General features: G+C 34.2%; 1 long non-coding RNA gene across 1 annotated transcript in view; it reads right to left on the reverse strand.

Moving 5' to 3' along the window:
- LOC140621491 (uncharacterized) overlaps positions 1–25,814 on the reverse strand; it is a 291,722-nt gene that overhangs the window by 12,896 nt on the left and 253,012 nt on the right. Inside the window, exon 8 of the long non-coding RNA XR_012021210.1 lies at positions 7,333–7,419. This is a non-coding gene — a long non-coding RNA (uncharacterized lncRNA). The remainder of the gene's footprint in view (positions 1–7,332; positions 7,420–25,814) is intronic.

The raw sequence follows: 25,814 nt of genomic DNA on the forward strand, positions 1-25,814 counted from the left end.
ATTGATATCTTAAGGATAGAACAATGAACTTTATTCAAAATAGCTAAAAACACTCTTATCCTCAGAGAATATTAGAAAATAATATTCAGAAAATTGGGGTGTCTGAGTGGCTCATTGGGTTAAGCATCTGCCTTGCTGGGGTCATGATCTCAGGGTCCTGCTCAGGGAGCTCCTTCCACTCCCTCTGCCACTCCCCCCACCTGTATTTTCTCTCTCTGTCAAGTAAATAAATAAAATTTTAAAAAATAATAATACCTAGAGACAGGCTTAGTGACTGCCTGGAATATGAATGAAAACAATTAAAAAGATGAGAGGGCAGCAGGATGGCTCAGCGGTTTAGCGCTGCCTTCAGCCCAGGGCCTGATCCTGGAGCCCTGGGATCGAGTCCCACGTCAGGTTCCCTGCATAGAGCCTGCTTGTCCCTCTGCCTGTGTCTCTGCCTCTCTCTCTCTCTCTCTGTCTCTCGTGAATAAATAAAATCTTTAAAAAATATATGAGAATAAGTTTTGAAAAGGGAAGACAAGCAAAAAAGGGGATTCATTTAGGCATATTCTGGAGCATTGACTATAGGATATTTGATGACCAATTAAACACAGGCATATTCTAGAATTAGCAAATGATCCATTAACCATTAGAAGAAAAAAGAGTGGTTACAAAAGAAGGAAGAAAAGACAGGAGAGTAGAGGGGAGCAGGAAAGAATAGGCTGTAAGAGGGTGGCACAAGGTGACAAAAGGGCTTTTTACCAGAGAAGGAGCTTTCAGCAAAGGTAGGAAAATGAAAAAGAGCAATGAAAAGCTTATAAGAGCAGAAAAGGAAAAACATAAATTGATAATCTGACAGAAATTATTAGCAAGCACTAGATCTGAGAAGCATCATAATTCCCAAGAATAAACTGTGCACTCATACAGTTGCAGCCTTTACAGAAAACAGAAAACAAAAACAAACAAACAAACAACAACAACAACAAAAAACACGCAACTATATTTCTGAGGACAGGTACTCCAGTTAAATGATTTCACTCGCTTATTTTAGGCATTTCCTGCTGGCTCTCTCTTCTTATATGGTAATGAGCAGAAGACCCTCACATCTGAGTCTTCTCCCATTTTCTTCATTCCCCTTGTTTTTGTATAGTTCCATATGCTTCTGTCACCAACGCCTCTATGTCCCATCCTTTCTTTTACCTGGTGTAGCCAACAATTGACATAAAATAATCATGGCAGACTGTTCCTTTGAGTTTACACCAAAGTCAAACCATCATCAGCCACTGACACAAGAGATGAAAGAAATTCTGAGTTGTGACAGGGATGTGCCAAATGTGAGATAAAATTCCAGTTCTCAGTTTCTGGATTCTTATATGGTACCCTTTTAGAAAATAAGCAAGGAAAATAGGTTGCTAAGGGATGTATATAAAATGCAGCAGGAATTAGGTAAATTTCAAATCACAGACTAGGTTCCTCCAGCAAAGTTGGAACCTTTCTAAATTAAAAATGAAGCCAAAAATTTTTATTTCATTTCTATGGGGTTTACAGAGATCCCAAGCCAGAGCGGAAGTTTGCCCATTAGTGTCTTCACAAAAACTTTACTGCCAGTATTCTTTGCCCAAGTCTGGGAATTCTCGTTTACCACCTTCCTTTGTCATTGTCTGCTCTATCCTCCTGATCTCAGTCTCAAAAAGTTACATAACTGATGTTTGCTGGTTGAGATGCCACGTATTATGCTAATGGCTTGCATGTGTGTTAATTTATTTACTCCTTTCAACATCCTAGGACAGGCCTTCTTATTTCCAATTAGGAGGGAATGGTAATAATATGTGGAAGTTTGAGTTCAAGGAAAAGCCTCAGAACAATCCTATACCCCTCCACCTTCCTCCTGCAGACCACCCTTCCTACACAAATGCTTTTAGCATAGATATCCCCCACTGAAAATCCTTAGTAACTCATCTGTTTTCTTAAGATCGCTATATTGAGAGCATTCTCTTGGAATGCCTTAAAATTCCAGATACTCACATCATTGCACTCCAAAACGTCACACAACTTAACATTTGGGGGATGATCTGCTGCCTCTCTAACTCCTTCCCCAGGCTCTTCCATTCACTTGAAACTTCCCTGCTTCTTCTGAATTCCAACTCTTTTTTTTTTTTTTTAATGTTTATTTTTTTTTTCTTGGACATTCCCAACACCTAACAATGAAAAATTTTTGGTTTATCACAGTTATTTCTTGCTTAAGATACAGTATTTGTTTTTTTTTTTAAAGATTTTATTTATTTATTCATGAGAGACACACACACACACAGATAGAGAGGCAGAGACATAGGCAGAGGGAGAAGCAGGCTCCATGCAGGGAGCCTGACATGGGACTCGATCCCGGGACTCCAGGATCACTCCCTGGGCTGAAGGCAGACGCTAAAACACTGAGCCGATCCGCAAGATACAGTATTTGAATTACAGAATGAAGTTGTGGAATTTTCATAGGTACTTGACTAAACTTGGTATTTTCACATTGCATTGGTCTGTAAGAAAATAAAAAATTTTACTTAAATGACAAACAAATGTCTAGGATAGGAACTATTCCACATTCTAGATAGTTACACACATGAATGTACTTAACACACACACACACACACAAACACGAAGTTATACAACTCAAATATCAGGGATTCCTTAAACAGAAATATAAATATTAGTAGTAGAAATGGGTTGATTCTTTATATTGACTCTTTATTTGTAGTTGATTTGATTCAAGGATTGCTTTTTTTTTTTTTTTTTCAGATTCTTTTTCCTTGAAATACTTACTTCTTAAAATATTTTCCTAATTTCTTTCCTCAACGTCTTTTCTTGGTGGTGGTCATTTTCCATCATTTTTTTCTAATGAAGTCTTCTCTAAACACGACTTGGTCTAAATTTCTGAAGCTCTGCTGGCAATTACACTGAAAAAGTAATGCTTGAGATTGACTTACAGCTCTGGTGCCCAGTTGTTTCTTAACAGAGCATTAACCCATGGTGACCACTACCCTTTATTTCTATTTTTTTAATGAAATAATAATAACTTAGGGGAAACTGTAGCTCTCTTCAATGTAGAGCCAAAAATAATCTTTGACATTCTGACTAAACTGAATTTAAAAATGAATTTAGGGGCAGCCCGGGTGGCTCAGTGGTTTAGCGCCGCCTTCAGCCCAGGGCCTGATCCTGGAGACCCGGAATCGAGTCCCGCGTCGGGCTCCCTGCGTGGAGCCTGCTTCTCCCTCTGCCTATCTCTGCCTCTCTCTCTTTCTCTCTGTCTCTAATAAATAAATAAAATATTTTTTAAAATGTCTTTAGTCCTTACTGCCTTGCCTTACTGCAAATATTGGTGATCAGCTCCATTCTGAGATACAGCCTCATGCAGACTTTAACTCTAGCAGGAATTATAAGAACCACAGAGCCCCTTTGCTTCCAAGCATGCATCTTATACTCTATATTTTTTATTTGCCCCCTCTAGCTCAATTTTCTATACTTTTTCAGCTTTTTTTACCCTATTCCATTCTCAGATGATCTCTATAGATCACATCATTCCAGCTCCTTTGCTTTGTACATCCAGTTGGTTCAACTAGAGGAGAAAAGAGAAGTGAAAGGAGAGAAAAGCAGGAGTATTTACTCTCCTAGCACCCTCCCTGCTTGGCTGAGAGTTAGTAGAGGCTGTGTTCTCTTAATTAATAGACATTTCTTGGTAGATGTACCTTGCCTAGAATTATCCCTCTCACAGGCTTTCAATAACTGCTCCCTCTACTCATCCCGTTAGTCTTAGGAGTGGTGATAAAAGTCTTCCCAATATTGCCTCATTTCTATTATCCCATTTTTAGTGTGTGATCTGCTTCTTTCTGGAACTCTAATGGCTACTGTCTTTTTCTTACCATATTCATTTTTCTGTCTCATAGCTAGAAGTCAATAATTGAACATTTATGGAGCTAATTAGTACTCAAAAAATTTTAAAATAAGAATACTAACTGTAGTAAAAAAAAAAAAAATCCACCCCAAGCTACTAGACCTATATTATTCCCTCATTTCATCTTTCTGAGACTCTACTAAGAATCTTTCAATGTTGTGTTTCTTATTTCAGTCAAATAAACTGAGTTTTGCTTGATCAAAAGAAAAAAAAGTGGAACAATCTTTAATGCTTGAAAATGTAAGCTGAGGGTGCCTGGGTGGCATAGTCGGTTAAGTTACTGCCTTGGGCTCAGGTCATGATCTCAGGGTCCTGAGACTGAGTCCTGCGGGGTCTCTCTCAAATAAATAAATAAAATCTTTTTTTAAAAAGTGTAAGCTTAAATTTTAATAGTTATATTTTACATTCACTTAAAATCAAGTATCATACTTTTTCCCACAAACTTCTATTAAAAATGCTCACACACACACACACACACACAAATGCTCACACACACACACATAGCTAAAGCTATGCGAAAGGAACAATCCATTTCATAATTGCTATAAAGTTTCTGAAACATTTCTTATACTAGTATCTTTAAAACTAAGAGTAAAATAACAGATGATATCTGAAATTTCACTTTCTCAAAAATACCTATATTCCCACCTTTTTGTGCAAAGCTATCAAACACAAAATAGTCCTCCTCAAGAGTGATGAGTGACTCACTCCCTTCATCATTAATATCATATTAATGACTCTACACAATTGCTCTTACACTTTAAAGGGAGAATACCTAAAGAGAATCAGATTTCCAAACAAATCTCTGCATGCTTCAGTTGTAAAACAGATAGAATGCTTGGAACTAAATACCCTGGATGGGTATTTTGTTGACATACCTTTCAGCCCTTGAAAACTTTCTCATAGACTAAATACTGATAGCATCACAGATTAAATATTTTGCAAGGATTCATCTTCATTCATTCATCTTCATCATTCATTCTTCATCTGTGTGCATTTTTTTCTTCTCATGAAAGAATAATGAAATACCCTGAAAATGTTTCATGAAAACATGGACTTCTTTAAAATAGTAGCGTTAACTAAAAATAAAATGCCTTTACCACATGGAGACAATTTTTATTTCCTAAAAAACAGGAAAGAAACATGAAGGAAACTCTTAAGCCTGTGTTCCTCGTGAGGCTTGTGTACCTGCCCACTATAACATGGCAGTATAAGAAATATTTCAAAACACCATCACTTCCTTCTTCACTCTCTGTACTGGTTTAGCCCTCTCCAGGTTCATAGTTTGCCCTACACTGTCCTATGCTTTGCCCTAAAGATTCACATCATAAATGGTATAAGCTTGCCCTCTTGTTTCTGCATAGGCCCTATGCTGGGGGTGGCGGGGATACCAGTAGACAGCACCTAGGACATTTCTCTGTGTATTCCCTTCTCACGTCACTTCTGTAGTTTAGCTATATTTTCTCTTATGACTGCAGTCTTGCTAGGCAGTATGTCTTCTGGTCTTTAACTCTTCCACCACTTCAGTAAGTTTCCTCTGCTTGCTTCTGCAGGCCTGAGCAGTAATGGCCTCCCACTAGGTTAGTCCCTGAGTACTTGAACAGCTCTTGTTGGCTCTTTTAACCCTGTTCTGTAAATAGCCTCCAGAATTTCATCAGGGTGAGCCCCATTCCAATTCAGAATGCTGACATTAACTTTGAATTCAGAATGCTGATACAGCCGCTTTCTTTTAAATTGTGATAATAATACAGCATGAGATTTGCCATCTTGACAAAATTTTAAGTGCACAATACAGTGTTGTTAACCCTAAGTACAATGTTGTATAGCAATTTATAGAACTTATTCATTTTGCATAACTTAAACTTTTTATACCCATTAAACAGCAATTCCCCATTTCCCACTACCCACAGCTCCTAGCAACCACCATTCTACTGTTTTTGTTTGGCTATTTTAGATACTTCATGTAATTGGAAACATACAGTATTTGTCCTTCTATATTTGGCATATTTCACTTAGCATAATACCTTCTGTTGTTATCAATTATGGCAGGATTTCTTTCTTTTTTAAAGCTGAATGATATTCTACTGTGTGCATATACTACATTTTCTTTATCTATTCCTTTGCTGATGCGTATTACATCCCTACTAAGAGAGTGCAAGGGTTCCAATTTCTCCATATCTTCACCAACATTTATTATCTTTTTTAAAATAAAAGCCACCCTAACAGGTATGATATTTCATTGCTGTTTTGATTTGGATTTCCATGATGATTAACTTTAAAATCAAGTTATCTGTCTTCCTGTTTTTAAGTTATAGGAGTTCCCTATATATTTTGGATTGTAACCCCTTATTAAATACATGGTTTTCAAATATTCTTTCACATTCCATAGGCTGCCTTTTCATTTTGTTGATTGTTTATTTTTGCTATGCAGAAGCTTTTTAGTTTGATGTAGTACTACTTGTCTATTTTGGCTTTTGTTGGTCATGCTTTTGATGTAATATCCAAGACATTCCCACCAAGACCAATGTCATGAATCTTTCACCCATGTTTTCTTGGGGAGTTTTACAGTTTTAATGATACATCTTCTTTCAACTACTTTGCCTTACCTCCTCTAGATACTACTAAGTTCATAGTCCCTGTTCACTATTCACAGTATGCTTTAAAAGAACGTGTTTTTTCTGTCTAGGAGTATTTCTAGGTGAAAGTGGAAATATGGTGGGTGATAAACTACTCTGGAAGCAACAAGAAGCAGATTACTTTTTGGCAAAATGAATCTCCTGATGTTCTTAAATTTCCTCTCTATGCCACCACCTATTCACATACCCACCAGGTTCCCTTGCTCTTATTGCTTTGATTTATTGCTGTGGTTAAGTATTTAAAAGGATGAATTATTTTATATAGTCAGTACAATATCCAATAGTTGCCAAAATGAATAGAGCAGCACCACAATAAAACCATAAAGGTTTTAATGTCTGTAGAGTAGGTGTTCAGAATAGAATTTCAAAGTCGAATGTGTTTCCTGATTTCTTTTCTGTTCCTTTCTCATTGCCCTCACCTCAATTTCCAAGGAGTCCATATGTGAAGATGTAAGAAGGTAAACAACATGCATTTGGAAAGAAAATATATTAATGAGAAAATATGGGAAAGCCATGTTTTGGTTGGAGGAAGAACAGAACTACATGGAGACAGAGACTGGATCCTAAGTTAGTCTGTGTACTAGTTGTCTGCAATCATGCCTTGTCCTTTTAATAGAAATGTGTCTGATAGAAAAATGAAAGATTAGATAGAGTCATACAAATCTTTCAGGTCTCCTTTTTATCTCTAAATTAATGAGATCCAGAGAGCCTACATGGCTTCATGTTACAGTTATGAGTCCACTGTAGGTAGACTTGCAACATACCCCATCATACCTGTGCTGGTGAATAAACTCCCTTCCGCAGCAGGGCTCAGAGCTCCAAGACAGGAAACAAAGACAAGAAGACTCAAACTGAAGACACCTGGAATCAGCAGGTTAGTAAATCAAGATACTGCTCAGTCCAGAGTATACTGAAAAGAAAAAAAAAAAAAAAAGGAAAAGGCAGATCCCTAATATGACTTTTCTAGAAAACAAAATCAACATATAGTATCTTCTTCTTTCTTATTCACAGCCTCTGCAATGTGCCAGAAGCCCCTAAGCTCTCTCTTTAAACTATGCTTTAATTCACTCATTGATGCTTGCATTATCAATTACACTTTTTTTCTGTTTTCCATATAGCATCTACAGCATTACTGACTGTCAATTTTGAAAACACAATAGTGCAATTTTCATTCCACAGATTCGCATAAGACTAATTATGTCCTCCAGAGGATAAGAAGATCATACAATAAAAACATAGTATATTAGTATCTGATATTAGAGGAAGTAACACGTAATGTTTAAGAGCCCAGGTTCTGGTATCATGCTGCCTTTGTTTGAATCCTGGCTCAACTACATATTAGATTTATGACCTTGAACAAATTACTTTTCTGTGCATCGGTTTCATCACCTATGAAATTAAGATAATGGTAATACCTGCTTCAGTGTGTCATTTTAAGTATTAAATTGGTTAGAACAGTGCCTGATAAATTTAAGCAGAGGAAAAAATGCAACAGAAGGCCTTGGACCAATCCCCAAGGAACTGATTCCTTATGATAGGCTCCCTCACAATAAAAACTGGAGTTTTAGCCTGATTTTGTCTAATGGTGCCCCCACTTCCACCTTTAGGGAAAATTTTAGGATACATTTTAAACATGTTTGTTCTATCTGCACACACCTGCCAGGGCAACCCTACATCAGGTATCATAAGAATAAAGATGGAAAGCTCATGGTCATGAAGTATATCCTCGCATCTTTCCTGATTTCCTATACCCATCTTCAAGGCCCTTATAAAAATATTTACAAATATTTCTAGAATATCTATAAAATACATTGCATATTAACATATCATATATATTTATAAATACACTTAAGTATTTATGAAATAGTTATGCTCTAAAGAGACTCGTCCACTGAACAATCAGGGTTGATATTTCCCAGTGTGGCATGTTTACTCCTGAGAGAATCAAGGAACAGCAGGCACAAAGTAAGGACACATTATGCAAATTGAGGTTGTATCTCTCACTTTTCTCTCTCTTCTCCTCTAGCCCCACAAAGTTAGAAAAGGAAGAATTGAGGCCATTGTACCCTATTCATATTCTAACACTACCTGATCTTGAGAAGGGATCAGTTGCAAAGGATTGTATGAATTGAGGTTGGAACAGTGAGGTGAGCTCAAAGAATCTGTCTTGGGAAGGATTCAATTTCATAGGTCCTTTTGATTTGCTTAGGAGATATGAAACATGGTGAACCTGCGAATGGCTAGAAAATAGAAAAATCTCCCCGAACTGGGAGAAATGGTTTTTCCCCAGGGAAAATATCTTAAAAATTGAGAAGCTGGAGATCATAAAGATTGAAAGTGAGTTACACAGCCTCAACAAGGACATTTAAAGAGCAATACATAGAATACTCTGGGTATATTAACTTAGAGAGTAATTTAGTTTCATTGTGTATTTCTGGAAAACTTTACACAAAAGGTTTAATATTATGAGATTTGTAGACTAGCCTGCATCACTGAAGACAAGGTAAATGAGAGAGGGAGAGAAATCAGATCCATGATGCCTGGATTAAAATTAAATTAAATCCCATTAAAATGCATAGGATAATATTCAAATTTAAATTGAGATATAAACTGAAGGTTTTACATTTGTGTGTGTGTCATGATTTATTTGCATTGAGCATATATATTGGCCTTTGTGATAATAACTCTTTTAAAAATGTCTAATAAAACATAAGATCATTTTCCAAACCAAGTGGGAATAACTGCAGAAGAAAAATATAAGGCAGATATATGAATCTTGGAGTTGACGCAATTTCACTGGGTTCCTAGTACACACTAAAATCTCTATAATAATTACCAGTGTCACTGGTCCTTGCAAAGACAGTATCAGCACTATTACCCAGTATAAATTGAGAGGACCACTTGATCTATCAAAACAAGGTCCTACCTAAATCACTATAGATTATTCTGGAGCAACCAACTGGAAATTCCCTGAATTAAATATAATTTGGACTCATTTACACTGGGATTTAATGTTAAACCAGGATAGGCTATGAGCAAAATCCAATCCAATCATTTTTCTGAAATATAAGAAAGTATTTTGAACCTTGAAAGTTGTGAAAGATGCTTTGTGGAAATATGGCTACCTATCTTTCCAACCCATATAAAATAGCAAACCAAATGTCTGATCAAAATATAGGACTTTTGAAGTTCCATCATGCAAAGAAACAGCCTCTATTCCTTTGGTCTTCATATTTCCTTTCTCTTTGTACATAGCTACATAAATTGCTAGTGTGACCCTGACATCACTTCTCAAATTCCTATTGCAAGTTTGAATTCCCCTGTTGTGCCCTTTGTGTTACATTACTAATAGGCCTAACTACGAGAATGAAAGTGGGTTAGGTTTCTTTACAATTACTCATCTACTAATTCCATCATTGCCCCTGCCATAGAACCAACTGAAGGACTAGGCCAAACCTATCTAAAGGCATAGAAATGTTATCAAAGGCAGCATGGCAGCCTGAGGTCGGTGAAGAATAAAGTTGTAGCAGAAACCGTGAAAATTTTGAGGTACAACTACAAACTAGGAAATGAAAAAAATGTTTTGTTGATTTCTTGGAAGCCAAAAGAAGGAAGAAAGAAGGAGGGGAGGGAAGGGAAGGAAAAGAAGACAGTTAAATTGTTATTAGGATATAAAAATACTACACTGGGATTTCTAGGTAGATAATGATTTGCTTAGAATTCAGAAACAGCCAGAAAAACCTAGACTCTAGGTTATATCTGGCCCACTAGCTATGCGACATCTTTGTTATTTTCTTTTGGAGGATGATACACTTTATGGAGATTTTGTGTGATTTAAGTAAGTCATATTTGAATAATGAGTCCTTCTTATAATAGGCACTCCATGAGCACTAGTTCTCTTACCTATTATAAAAGACTGGCTGGATACATTCTATTTATGCCCTCTTCTTTAGATCATTGGATAATGAAACAAAATTTGTAATGTCTAGCTAGGAACCCATATAAATTTTAAACAGAAAATGGATTTAGGTAGTGTGATAAAGATCTTATGTTAAAAAATGGATAATTAAATCTGAACAGAGAAAAAAATGAATAGGCTACTAATGCACATATATTAAGTTATGCCATTAAAACCCAAAATTCTCTCTTATTTTCTAACAACAATTTTGTATCTAACATTATAAAATTTTCATTACCTGTACAAAGAAATTGGGAGCTTTCATTTAAGTACAAATATTTATTTCCTATGTAAAATAACAGCAAACATTTTACAGAAGAGGAGGAAAAAGTTACGATTTTTCTAAGATGCCAGTCTAAGAAAAAATATATTATCAGGATCATTATCAGGATCATTATATAAAAGTAGAGAGATTACTGCTGGGTCCATTCTTCAAAGATCCTTTGCAAGGGCTTGCTAGTGACTCAGAGGATAAAAGTGGGGAAGAGAAGCATGGCTTCACCAAATGGTGCAAAAAAGATTAAGAAGCTCCCATAGACAACCAGATAGGCCATAGTCTCCACTGCTCATCACCACCAAAATTGCCAACATGAAAGAGTATAAATTTAAATTTCTTCCTTGGCTACATGTGTGGTTTGGTTATTTTATTTTGTAATATAATATTTTTTCAAGTATCTCTTTGATTTTCAAATGTGTAAAAATATGTTTTAATATGTTGATTCCTAAACACAGTCATTCTTGGCACTAAACCATAATGCATTAAAAAAGAAAATAAGAAGGTACTCAGTTTTTAGTCAATTACTCATGTATGCCCTAGTAGAGAAGACATGGTCAGCACCTATCTACATGCATATCATACCTCTACAAATTATATTAGAGGTAATCTCATTATTAGAGGTAATAATATTAAGATATGTAACCAAATTAAGAGGATATTGCTTTCATTTATCCATAATTCTTGTATATTTTGTTTCTGTAACAAAATAAATTTTATTACAAATTATTTTTTAGATAGCTAAATGAATGCTTTCTTAGGATGAAAATAATAAATAGAGTTGAAACTTTAAATTCATATTTCATGTTTATTTTTTATACCAAATACTAATTTGTTCAACAGGTCAATTTAATAATAAAGATCTAAGAAATATTTTGCAACCTTATAAAATTATTTATAAGTATCAAGTTGTAGAATAGAGCATAGTATAGAAAAGATTTCCAGTATACTTATAATGATTGAATACTACCCTCAAATGTTGACATCAGTTGCCTGAGCTATTTGAAGTATTTTTACAGTGAGTAAAATTGTTATCTCTCTAGTAAAGTATGAAAATATTTCAATAAGGAAACGGATAAGTTACCTAAAACATTTTTAAAAAAATCTCTCAGGAAAACACCAATAAGAAACAATTGAGAACTAATAAATGATGGAGTACAAACAAGATAAATAAGTACAAGTTTGATAAAGAAATTGTGTTACTATAATTGAAATTTCTAAATTGTATAAAGAAGAATAAAATAATGGAAAGCTTCATCCAAGAGTCCTAAATATTCAGTGAGTCACTAAGCCACTCTGACAATTTTTTCTCATATGTACAGGAAGATATAGATATCTACTGTTTTGCTTCGTGACAATTCTGAGTTTCAAAGGAGGAAACATGTGAAAGTACTTGAGAAAAAGATGATACTGTTTGTTTTCACATTGTTTCTGTGAAGATACAGATACATCTCTTCTTCTGTTATATACAAAGTAGAATGATGAAATTCTCTAGTCCTATCTTCTTTTTCATACTTGATTTAGAAAAAAAAATCTTACACTTATAAAGAAGCCAATGCTCCCTACTCACCTATTCTGTGGAAAGAATTCTTCTGTGACTTACATGAAGCATTTAGTTTCAGACATTCTAAAGGTCTTTAGGGAGGTCATAGAGCTCAACCTTTTCATGGCTCTAAGTCTTAGACGATTCACAAATGTCAACATCAGTTTGAGGGGCATTTTAGACAGGTCAGCTATGAGCATAATTTGACATTATGTGGCACTGTGGGATCAACTGCAATTAGATCCTACAAGACTACAACTCTACCTACTGCTACATGCTGCCAGTGAGGGGCACCAGATATTCATAGCAGATAACAACCTGGAGTAACTGTAAGTAAAGGAAATGGAATAAGCAGCTCAAAGTTCCTGAAAGCATTCTTTGGAACAGTCTCTAAAAGAAGTCTTTAAACTAAGTAACTTAACTCTTATAACCATTTCATGACATAGGCATTTTAATCTCCATATTACTAAAGATAAAACCTTTACTAGAAAAGGTAAAATAAGTTGCCTAAAGTTTGTAAAGATAGTGAACAGAAAAGGGAGAATTTGAACCTATGTATATATGTGTCTTAATTAAATTAATCTAGATTGAAAAAATGTAGACGTATATAGCCGAATTCTAAAAACTGCATATTTCCCATTAAAAATAGACATTTAGCAACTGAGAAATTTTTTTTTTCAGATGTTGGACAATTTACATTTAGAAAAAAATGATAACTCTGAAAGTCATATATGAAAGAGTTCTAACAGTCAATTAGCAATATTTAATTGAATAAAATGTAATGAAGAAAATACCTACTATAAATAGATACTAGAAATTGCAATTATTTGTAACATTCAAGAAAAAATAAGTTTTAAATCAAGACATTTTACTTGGGTTCCATAAACTTTATCATATGTATTAAAATATTAAAATTCGCTACAAAACTTTGTGCATACATAACTGGTATGGTGAACTCTTTCTGGTGAAAGAGACTTTCTGGTGAAAGAGTTTGTAGCTTTAGTCTTATGCTATTATCCAAGGAGGGGGAATAATTACTTTTGCAAAGACAAAAAACAAAATTGCTTTAAATAAAACACCTACGAGTTGCTTTTTCTTTTACTGAATTACTCCTAAATAATTTAAGGTAAGCAGTCAAGCCATAGAGAAAAATGTGATTTTTACACTTTTTAATGAAAGAATTAAGTATGTAGGCCACTGAGGATTAGGCCTGATTTTCTCCCCTAGGGTAGAGAGTTTACTTAACAGAATACAATGGAGATTCAGTTAACAATGCAAAAAAGTCTGTTTTGATGGTTTCAAATATGGACCTGATATGAAAATTCAGTCATGATTAAATCTAAGGAGTAAAATAAAATCTAGACCTCCAGTCTGATGTGTAAGGAACTTAGAATTGTTATCACATCCTAATAAAAAGTAAAATGCTGAATAAAATGAAAAATGAACAACTCTTTTTAGATCCATGAGAGACAAGTCACAGGGCTAATTGCTATCCACAAGAGATAGATAGGCAGAGTCACAACTTACCAGAGCAGAAACCCACCAGCAGAAACATGGGAACCAGTGAGTGCTAGGGAAAGAAAACTTGAACTGTGATTGAATTGCTGGAGGCTCAATGTGGACAAATTTGAAAGTTAAAAACTCAAGGGAGGACTCAGTCTTGGAGGTAGCAGGGGGAAGGAACACACTTTTATGAGTTTTACTTTCAGAAGAACTACCAGGTTCTCACATGAATACCAGAGAAAAGGCTCCTCATGTTTTAGGCAGGGAAGAGGAAAAAAGGGAAAGTAATCATTTTTAAAGCCAGAGCATTCTGGTTTTTATAACAAGGCCTGCTCTCAAGAGAAACTATTTTACCAGAGCCTAACATATTGGAGTTTTATAAGAGCTTTACCAACCTGGAAGAAGGGAAATACCCAGATGGAGCCCTTTCTGGCCATCCAGTCTCACCAAGGGATGGAGGGTGGGGACAAACTGAGAAGCACTTGTGAAGTTCCAGCTCATAAACACATGCTCACCGAAAGATTGAGATCTGCTCACAGGACAATAGAACACTTCCACTCCACCACATCTTATCATATTACTAAAGGCTTTTTATCAGAGTTCCTTTTACCAAATATACCATGTCTGGCTTTCAACAACAAATTACAAGGCATACTAAAAATAAAAATATATATATAAGAGATGGAAGAATTTTAAGAACTAGATTCTGATATAACAGAGATGTTGGAATCGAGTGAGGATTAAAAATCATTATGATTAATATGTTAATGACTCTAACAGAGAATAGACACTGTGCAAGAAGAGATGGGTAAGAAAAAAGATGAAAATTCTAAAGCAGAACCAAAAAGGGAATGCTATAGATCCAAAACATTGTAATAGAAATGAAGAATGCCTTCATTAATAGTCTGGACACAGCTTAGGAAAGAATCTCTGATCTCGAGAATATGTCAATAGAAAACTCAAACAAAAAAAAAACAAAGAGGAAAAAGACCAAACTAATGGAAAAGAATATAGAACTATGGAAAAACTGTAAAAGGTATAACATATGGATAATGGGAATACCAGGAGGAGGAAAAAGAAAGAGAAGAAATATTTGAGGTAACCATGACTGAGAATTTCCTCCGAATTAATGTCACACACCAAATCACAGATCCAGGGAGCTCAAAGAACACTAAGCAAAAAAAAAAAAAGAAAAAAAAAAATTGCTGGAAAAACTACATGTAGGCAAATGTCAGAAAATGAAAGATAAAAAATCTTGGAAGATATCAGAGGGAAAAATGAACCTTACCTATAGAGGAAGAGAGGAAGAGAGAAGAGATTTTTATCTAATTTCTCCTCAGAAACCATATAAGCAAGAAGAGAGTGAGGTGAAATATTAAAAATATTGATTTAAAAAAAAATGCACCAGCCTAGGAAATTGTGTCCTATGAAATTATCCTTCAGAAGTTAAGGATAAATTGAAGACTTTCTTAAGTAAACAAAAATTGAGGGAGTTTGTTGACTTGTAAGAATTGTTTAAAACAAGGACAATGATACAAGTTGGAAATTCAGATCTACATAAAGAAAGGAGGAGCATTAGAGCAGAAAGTGGAGGTAAATAAAACCTATTTTTCAAAAAAAAAAAAAAACCTATTTTTCTTATTCTTAATTGATATAACAGATAACAGTTTGCTCAAAATAACAATAGTAACAATGTATTTGGTGATTATAACTTATGTATAAGTGAAATGAATGACAGCAATATTATAAGTAGGGAGAAATTAGAAATATTTTGTTATTCTAAAGTACTTGCCCTAACCACCAAGTGGTATGGTCTATTTGAAAATGGACTTGGAATAGTTGTGTATATTACAAACTCTAGGGCAATTACTAAAATGTTTAAAAGAAAGCATAATTGGTGTGCTAATAAAAGGAGAAAAATCAAGTATATTAAATGCTCAATTAAAGTGACAAAAAGCATAAAAAAGTGAAAGATAAAATAGAAATAAAAAACAAGAACAATGAAAACAGTAACAAAATAAATATTAATCCAACTACATCAATAATCACTTTAAATGTTCATGGTTTAAATATTCCGATAAAAGGCAGAGATTGTCAAAGTGGATAAAAAATCAAACCCAACTATGTTATCTACAAGAGACCCACTTAAAATATAGACACATAGATTAAAAGTAAAGAGATGGAGAAAGAAATATCATGAATAATTCTATGATCATAAATTTGATAACCTAAATGAAATGGACCAATTTCTTGAAAAACACAATCTGCCAAAACTCACAGCCAAAAAGAAACAGACAATTTGAACAGGAATATATCTATTAAAGAAATTGAACCAATAATTAATAACCTTCCCAAACAGAAAGCACCAGTCCCAGATGAGTTACTCTGAGTTTGGTGAATTCTACCAAACAACTAAGGAAGAAACTATATCAATTCCCTACAATCTCTTCCAGAAGATAGAAGCAAAGGAAATACTCCTAATTCTTTGTATGAAGACAGCATTACCCTAATACTAAAACCAGATAAAGGCATTACAAGAAAAGAAGACTGGCGGGGGGGAACTATAGATCAATATCTGGTATAAACATAAATGCAAAAATTCTCAACAAAATACTAGCAAATTAAAACCAAAAGAAAATGTATAAAAAGAATTATACACCATGACTAAGTGGTATTTATCCTGGGACTACAAGATTGATTCAACACGTGAAAATCAATTAATGTCATCCATCACAGCAACAGACTAAAGGGGAAAAATCACATATCATCAAAAGACACACAAAAGGCATTTAACAAAATCCAATACTCATTCAGGATCATCTCAGCAAACTAGGAATAGGAGGAAATGTTCTCAACTTGACAAGGAACATCTTAAAAAAAAAAACCTCATAGCTCACAACATATTAATAGTGAGAAGCTAGATGCTTTCCTGATAAGATCAGAAACAAGGCAAGGATATCTCATTTCACCACTTCTTTTGAACATCACACTAGAAGTCCTAGATCATGCAATAAGACAAGAAAAGAAAAGAAAAAGTATACAGATTAGGAAGAAAGAAATAAAATTGTCTTTGTAAATAACATAATTGTGTAGGTAAAAAAATCAGACAAATGAAAACAAAACAAAGAGCTCCTGGAACTAATAAGCAATTTTAACAAAGTTACCAGATACAAGGTTGATATATAGGTCAATCACTTTCCTATATACCACTAATGAAAAAAAAAGTTAAATTTGAAATTAAAAACACAATATCATTTACATTAGTACCCCGCAAAATGAAATATTTAGGTACAAATCTAACAAAACATATCTGAGATTCACATGAAGAAAACTACAAAATTCTGATAAAAGAAATTAAAGAACTAAATAAATGAAGAGATATTCCCAAGTCATGGAAAGGAAGGAAGACTCCATATTACCAAGATGACAGTTCTCCCCAACTTGATCTTTAGATTCAACAAAATCCCAACAAAAACATCAGCAAGTTATTTTGTGGATATTGACAAACTGATCCTAAAATTTGTAAGTCGAGGTAAGAGACCCAGAAGAGTCAATACACTACTGAGAAAAAGAAAGTTGGAGGATTGACACCATCTGACCTCAGGACTTACTATTAAGTTATGGTAATCAATATAATGTGGTACTGATGAAAGAACAGAATTTAGATAAATGGAAGAGAATAGAAATTCAAACATATATGGAAAACTGATCTTTGATAAAGGAACAAAGGTAATACAATGGAACAAAGACAGTCTTTTCCACAAATGGTGCTGGACATCTGCATGCCAAAAAAGAAAAAAATAATCCAAACCTTGCAACCTTCACAAAAATTAACTCAAAATGGATTACAAATCTCACTATAAAATGTAAAACTCCTAGAAGATAAAAGAAAATCTAGATGACCTTGGGTTTTGTGATGATTCTTTAGATATAACGCCAGAGGCCCAGTTCATGAAAGAAATAACTGATAAGCTTCCTGAATTAAAATTAAAACCTCCTGGCCAGTGAAAGACACTCCCAAGAGAATCAGAAGACAAACCACAGTCTGGGAGGAAATATTTGCAAATATTTTCAAATATCTGATAAAGGACTGTAATCTAAAATATACAGAGAACTCTAAAAACATAACAAAAAGAAAATGAACAACCTGATTAAAAAATGAGGAAAATATTTCAACAGGGACTTCATCATAGAAGGTATCCAGATGACACATAAGCATATGAAAAAAAGTGTTCAATATCATATGTCATTAGAAATTGCAAATTAAACTGACAATGATATGTCACTACACCCCTATTAGAATAGCTGAGATCCAGAACATTGACAACACCAAATGTCTTTCAGTAGGTAAATGGATAAATAAACTGTATAATTCCAGACATGTAGTGCTAAAAAGAAATTAACTAATATATTTATCCATGAAAAGACATGAAGTAACCTTAAACACATATTGCATATTAAGTGAAAGAAGCCAATACAGAAAGGCTACATGTATGATTTAAACTATATGACAGGGCAGCCCCGGTGGCTCGGCAGTTTGGCACCACCTTCAGCCCAGGGTGTGATCCTGGAGACCCGGGATCAAGTCCCATGTCAGGCTCCCTGCATGGAACCTGCTTCTCCCTCTGCCTGTGTCTCTGCCTTGCTCTCTCTATATATATATCTGTCAGGAATAAATAAATAAAACCTTTTAAAAAAATAAATAAACCATATGACATTCCAAAAAAGACAAAGCTATGGAGACAGTAAAACGATAAGTGGTTTCCAGGGGTCAGTGGGGAGATAGAAATGAATAGTTAAGTCACAGAAAAGTTTTAGGGCAGCAAAAACTATTCTATAGGGTATTATGATGATGGATCTTCAATGATCTGTCAAAACCCTTAGCATTGGATCCCTGGGTGGCTCAGAGGTTTAGCACCTGCCTTCGGCCCAGGGCATGATCCTGGAGACCCGGGATCGAGTCCCACATCGGCTCCCTATATGGAGCCTGCTTCTCTCTCTGCCTAGGTCTCTGCCTCTCTCTCTCTCTCTCTCTGTCGCTCATGAATAAATAAAAAGAATTTTATTAAAAAAAAAACCCTTAGAAAGAATATACAACACCAAGAGTGAACCCTAATACAAACTATGGACTTTGGGTAATAATGTGTCACTGTAGGTCAATCAATGATCATAAGTGTACCATTCTGTGTAAGGTATAGATAGTGGTGGAGGCTCTGTAGATATGGGGATAGGATGTATCTTTCACTCAGTCTTGTCATGAATCAAAAAAAGGTTCTAGGGGGCACCTGGGTGGCTCAGTGATTGAGAGTCTGCCTTTGGCTCAGGTCATGATCCTGGGGTCCTGGGATCGAGTTCTGCATCACGCTCCCTGTGGGAGCCTGCTTCTCCCTCTGCCTATGTCTCTGCTTCTCTCTCTGTGTCTCTCATGAACAGACAAATAAAATCTTAAAAAAAAAGTTCCAAAAAATAAAGTCGATTTTTTAAAGAATCTGCATAAATTTAAGTCTAGGATACACTATGGAGACTCAACTAAAGTAGAACCTCAACAGCAGGGATAGCCTCAGAAAGCTGAGAAGAGAGGAAATACATTAGGCTTGATGAGCAGCAAGCACAGCAGGAAGGGTTGTTCTCTTCAAACGTATAAATACGACAAGCCCACCAAACTCTAAACAATCGTCATAGTTACAGACTAAAAGACAGTTTTCCAAAGTCTTAGTAAAGAAAAAACAAATCAGTCTTTTAAGTTAAAAGCATGAAAGTCTACCAAATTCATAAACGGCAGAATGATTATGAAGAAAAGCTATGCAGATACTTCTGTATCGCACAGAGATCTAAACATGCACGAACATCCCGTGTTTGACTTTTATTTACCCTCTATAATTGTTTATCTGTTCCTATCAGGTCTCTGGCTTTGTTATCCTTTCTATTCTTATGGAAGTTTTGAGAAGATGTCATGTTATGGAGCTATTTTGAAAATAAGGAGGGATTCTATCATCAAATGATCCCTTTTAAAATAGATGTATTCTTTGGGGTGCCTGGGTGGCTCAGGTCATGATCCTGGAGTCCTGGGATCCAGCCCAAGTCATGCTTGCTCAGCTGGGAGCCTGCGTCTCCCTCTCCCTTGACCTCTCCCCCTGCTTGTGTGCTTGCTCTCTCTCTCTCTCTCTCTCTCTTTCTCTCTCTCCCTCTCAAATAAATGGGTAAATCTTTAAAAATATTTATTATTTAACTTTATCTTATATTTATGAAAAGTATTTGTTCTTCAAACAAGTTCTGATACTACAAAGCATGAAAAGCTATTTAAATATAGAAATTTTTAAATATAGAAATATTCTCATTATGTTACTTTTTCAATAAGAAAACAGTTTTTATTCATAATGTATATACTCCTGTACAGCCTATAATGTGAACTCAGAACATACATAAAAATTAGATTGCACAGGGGCACTAGGGGTACAGTCAGTTAAATGTCCACCTCTTGACTTCAGCTCAGGTCATGTCTCAGGGTCTTGAGATCAAGCCCCTCTTTGAGCCTTGAATAGAAATAGTGGAGAGTCTGCTTGAGATTCTCTCTCTCCCTTTCCCTCTGTCCCTTCCTCCATGTGTGCACACATGCTCTCTCTCTAAAATAAATCTTTTTTTAAAAATTAGATTGTGCGATAAAAGGCAAAAATTTAGTTTAACTCAAGAAAAGAGAAAAATGTAAATAGGCTTTGTGAACTTGTAATAAATCATATACAAATATAACTGCAAAGGATATTTTTTACATGTCCTTCCCATTAATGACTCAGTCTTCTTTGCTGTTGTCTACCTCCATTTATCTTTTTCTGTTATTCCTTCCTCAATACATGGCTCGAAACCTAATATCTCAGAGAATTTTCTTCTTATTCTTTTCTGACATTTATCAGCCTTTTACTTTCAGTCTACAATTTACTCTTTTTTGGGATCTTGAACAATAAGTGTCTCTGCACACTTGGACATGCACATGTGTTTTTGCACACATGCATGTTTTCACGTGAGTGTTAGCCAAATAACTTATCAGAGGACTACTTCTAACTTATTGCCATATCTCTTACAACAGGGCTCCAACATAAAGGAAAAGCTGAATAAATGTTGCTAAGCCACTGACTTTTGTAACAATGACTTTAATTATTAGAATAAAAACATAATTAGCACTAGTAGATGACATTAGGGTTTAACAAAAGCTTTCAGATACACCAGCTCATATGATTATTGTTTTATAATACATGGTCTGCTATAGTTTATCTATTGATAAAGTGTATAATAACAATTTGTATTTAACCTTGAGGTGTGAGGTTTCTTTAACATTTATGTATGAACATATCCTGGGAATTCATAAGATTTCAAACTGATAATTTATCATTTGGAAGGTTGCTCAGCACTTCCATTATTCTTCTCTGCTTAAAATATGCCTAGTATGTATACCATCCTACTCCTATTCTGTTTTTTAGTTGACTCTTTTTTGTCTTCCACCCTTGGGTAACAAAGATTTCAATTTTTTTTTAAGATTTTATTTATTTATTCATGAGAGACACAGAGAGAGAGGCAGAGACATAAGCAGAGGAAGAGGAAGAAGCAGACTTCCTGCAGGGAACCTGATGCAGGACTCGATCCCTAGACCCAGGATCATGCCCTGAGCTGAACTCAGACACTCAACTGCTGAAGCCACCTAGGTGTCCCTAAAAATTTCAATTTTTAAAAGCTCAAATTGGACTATACTGTAAATCCTCACACTTCCTTTTACTCCTAATAGGCTTTTGATAGTAAATAGAATAGTCAGTGGAGAAGGTAGGAAAATCAACACATTTGCCTAGGCCTCAACAGAGGTCATCTAAATGGAACACTTAGGATAGGCTTATCTAATGGCAAAAGCTAGCATTTGATGAGAGAAAACAACAACAACCAATTGGGTATAGCTGGAGAAAATATTTTCAAAAATTAACCTGAAGGTATTCTATAATTACTAATAACTGTTAGGGAATCCAGAACTATAAGTAATACATCAGGAATATTTTTTAAATGGTCTTCTATTAAATGGGATAGAAAATTCTTAAAATTCACTTATTTGGCCCACACTAAGAACTATAATTTTTAAAACTCTTGCTTAAAAAAATTAGCAAGGGAGATAAATGGAGTAATGTTTATACATAGTTTAATACATTACCTGAATAAAGGTTTTATTTATGTTCAAAGTTAGATCCAGAGGTTAGTCTATAATGTTGACTTAGAGTTGAATGCTTTATTGTAAGAAAGTAAAAGAAATGTTGTGTCATGCACATTTTTTAACATCAGATCCCCTCAACCAGTGAAGATATATATTTGGAAGAGGAAGGGAGGACAAAGCAGAAATGTGGGTGTCAGAAGATGAAAGTCTGAACTATTTTAAAGAATAATAATGTCTAATATTCACATTATTCTTAAATTTGTTTGTTCATTTGTTAGAATAGTTAATATTACATTTCAAAATTCAAAAGATACTATTTTATTTTTGCTTTTTTACATAAATGATAAAATACAATCTCTATTTTACTAAACTGATTATTATTTAATAACAAATGTGGGGAGTTCTTCATATATCAGTATAACAAGGAGAAAAAAAAATGTCCCTTTTTCTTCTAAATGGCTTTTTGAATACGTGTAATGTTTTTACGCCATTCTCTATGAATAGACTTTGTTTTGTTAAGTCCTTTGACCCTCATAAAAACACTACTCACTAAGCAGCTTGGTACATATTATAATTTTGCCCACAAACACACTTAGGCATAGCATAAAGCCCTAGAAGTGGAAGTGCTGCATCAAATGTATGCACATTTTTAACTTTGCAGGATATTGACAAGTTATCCTTCTACAGAATTATACCAATTTAAACCTTCACAAATAATATATGAAAATGCTTGTTTTTTCACATTTTTGCCAGCATAGTGGATGATTAAGATTTTGGGTATTTGCCAAACTTCTCAATGCAAATAGCACAACAGAATAGTTCTAATTTGTAATTATCCTATGACAAGTGTTATTGAGAATGTTTTCATGCTTAAAAATCATTTGTAATTTCTTCTCTGCTCACATGTTTTGCCCATGTTATTCTTGGTTGTTGGAATTTTTCTTGATTTGCAAAAGCATATCAATGAGTTCAAAATATCCTTCTAATCCTTCCTCAAATTTTAATGTCTTTTGACTTTCTTTTGGGTGCTTATTGCTAAGCAGAACTTTTTGTAGGAACTGAAATTCATTTATTTATTATTTATTTATTTATTTATTTATTTATTTATTTATTTGCTTTGAAAACCATCTATATTCCATCATTTAAAAAAATTTTTTTCCCATGGGCTGAGTGGGTGATGGGTATTGAGGGCACTTAATGTAATGAGCACTGGATGTTATATGCAACTGATGAATCAGTCACTAAATTCTACCCCTGGAATTAATAGCATACTATGTGTTAACTAAATTGAATTTAAATAAAAATTTTTTAAAAAGGAGAACACTTGTGATGAGCACTGGGTGTTATATGTAAGTGTTGAATCACTAAATAATAAGTAAATAAGTAAATGAACTTTTTTCCCTATTTTTCCCTAGAATTTTTCCTAAAGCATATTTAGTGTAAGATATGTTTTAGCACCAACTTAATTTTTTTTCAGGATTGCTACCTTGTTATACATTTTTGATAACCCAATCTCTACTAATTAAAAATGACAGTTTGACATATGTTAATTTGTCAAACATATATAGGCCTATTTTTAAACTTTATATTCCTTTCCATTGGTATATATCCATTTCAGCACCTTGCCTCCATCTAATCAATATTAAATGAAAAGTGTATTACAGGAGTGTTTATACCTCATTGGTCTTTATCTCTCAATTTTCCAATTCACTTTTTTTCTTTTGTCATGTGAACTTTATAAAAATAAAACTTTTTAATTTCTAATATTTTTATTGAGATTGCTTTGGATTTATAGATTAATTTAGGGGCACTAAATCTATTTAATGATGTTGAGGCTTCTTCTACAAGGACATGGCTCACCATTGCATTTAAGACATGTTTTACATTCCAGAATACCATCTTCAAGTTTTATTTATTTATTTGTTTGTTTGTTTATTTATTGATTGATTTTATTTTTAAGATTTTATTTATTTATTCATGAGAGACACAGAGAAAGAGAGGCAGAGGGAGAAGTGGGCTCCATGCTGGGAGCCGGATGTGGGACTCGATCTCGGGAATCCAGGATCACGCTCTGAGCTGAAGGCAGACGCTCAACCACTGAGCCACCCAAGCATCTCTCAAGTTCTTTTTATATACATTGCGCATATTTCTTGTTATTCTCAGGTATTATATTTTATTTAGTGGTTAACTTCAGAATGGAATTTTTTTTCTATTATAGCCTCTCACTAGTATGTTATATATATGATGGCTATCGATTTCTGTATATTAATTTTATATTCAGATACATCTGAATTCTTTAAATCTGTACTTGTTTAATTGTTTCTTCAAGATTCGCCAAGTAGAAAATACCGAAATCAACAAATAATATAATAATTTTACATTCTCTTCAAAAATGTTATATTTGTATTATCGTCATCTTTTTTGTTTGTATTGACTATATTTCTGAGGTGTGGATGCCCTTCCAAAGCAAAAGCAAAATTTTTAAAAAAGTAAATAATAAACACCCCGAAGTCATTAAAAATATATAAATTTCAATTTCTAAGAAAGAAACTACCATAAAGAAAGTCACAAGACATATTGAAAAATGATAGAATTATTTTATGCTCATTATAGAAGCCCAACAACTGGGTAGAAAAAGTTGTGAGGATATAGCTCACAGAAAAAATAATTATTCTAAATACAAAAAATGCTCAATATCACTTTTCACTTGATAATTAAAAATTAAAACTATCCTAACTACAATTTCTAACCTAACAGTTTGACATTCTTTTAATAAGGATGTAGAAAAACAAGTACTTTCACATGTTGCTAGTGACGGTTAAGGAACACCATATCAAATTTTTCTTTTCCCTAATTCATGTGGAAATAATTTTATATTTAAGGTTGAGGTAGATGCATTTTACCACTTTATAACATTCATCTACTACATTTTATTGAGAGTTTCTATCTAAAATGGGTGTTGAATTTTATCAAATGCCTTGTCAACACACTTGCTGATTATCTGGTATTCATTACTACCATCACAGCAATGAAGATATCATATATCAAAGCCTTCAGTTTAGAGTGAAAGCGGTGTTCTGAAGAAAAATTCTAACAATCAATAATTACATTAATAAACTAAAAAAGGAAATAAAAGAGCTATAACGCCAATACATGGACTATCCCTTACTCAATGGGCCTAATACTGACCAAGAAATAAAAAGGGTACCCCTATATCAAAGAATTTTTTTCATAGATGATATTATGCACCTGTTACTGAAAGCCTCCAAACTATTCATTTTTGATATTACAATGCTTTGCCTCAATTCCTTTCCTTTAATTTTGTTTCTTTTTATTTTTTTTTTAATTTTTATTTATTTATGATAGTCACACAGAGAGAGAGAGTGAGAGGCAGAGACACAGGCAGAGGGAGAAGCAGGCTCCATGCACCGGGAGCCCCACGTGGGATTCGATCCCGGGTCTCCAGGATCGCGCCCTGGGCCAAAGGCAGGGCCAAACCGCTGCGCCACCCAGGGATCCCTGTTTCTTTTTATATATAATTGTTTTACAGTAGGTTTCTGATTAATATGATAAAAATAGTATATTAACATGAAGTCATTATAATATATCACCTACTAAATCAAGTTTCAAGTTTATAGTTTATTTCCTGCTTGCTCACCCTATAAAATTAGAAAATTCATATTTCCCTTGGCCTACTTCACTGAAGTGGTCCTTTGCTTTTCTAGAGACTTTTTTAGACTACTTGCCAGCCCTCTCTCCACTTTCACTAACTAGTACATTTTTAGTACAACCC

Source organism: Canis lupus, chromosome 30, assembly GCF_048164855.1.
Source record: "Canis lupus baileyi chromosome 30, mCanLup2.hap1, whole genome shotgun sequence".
Taxonomy (NCBI): Eukaryota; Metazoa; Chordata; class Mammalia; order Carnivora; family Canidae; genus Canis; species Canis lupus.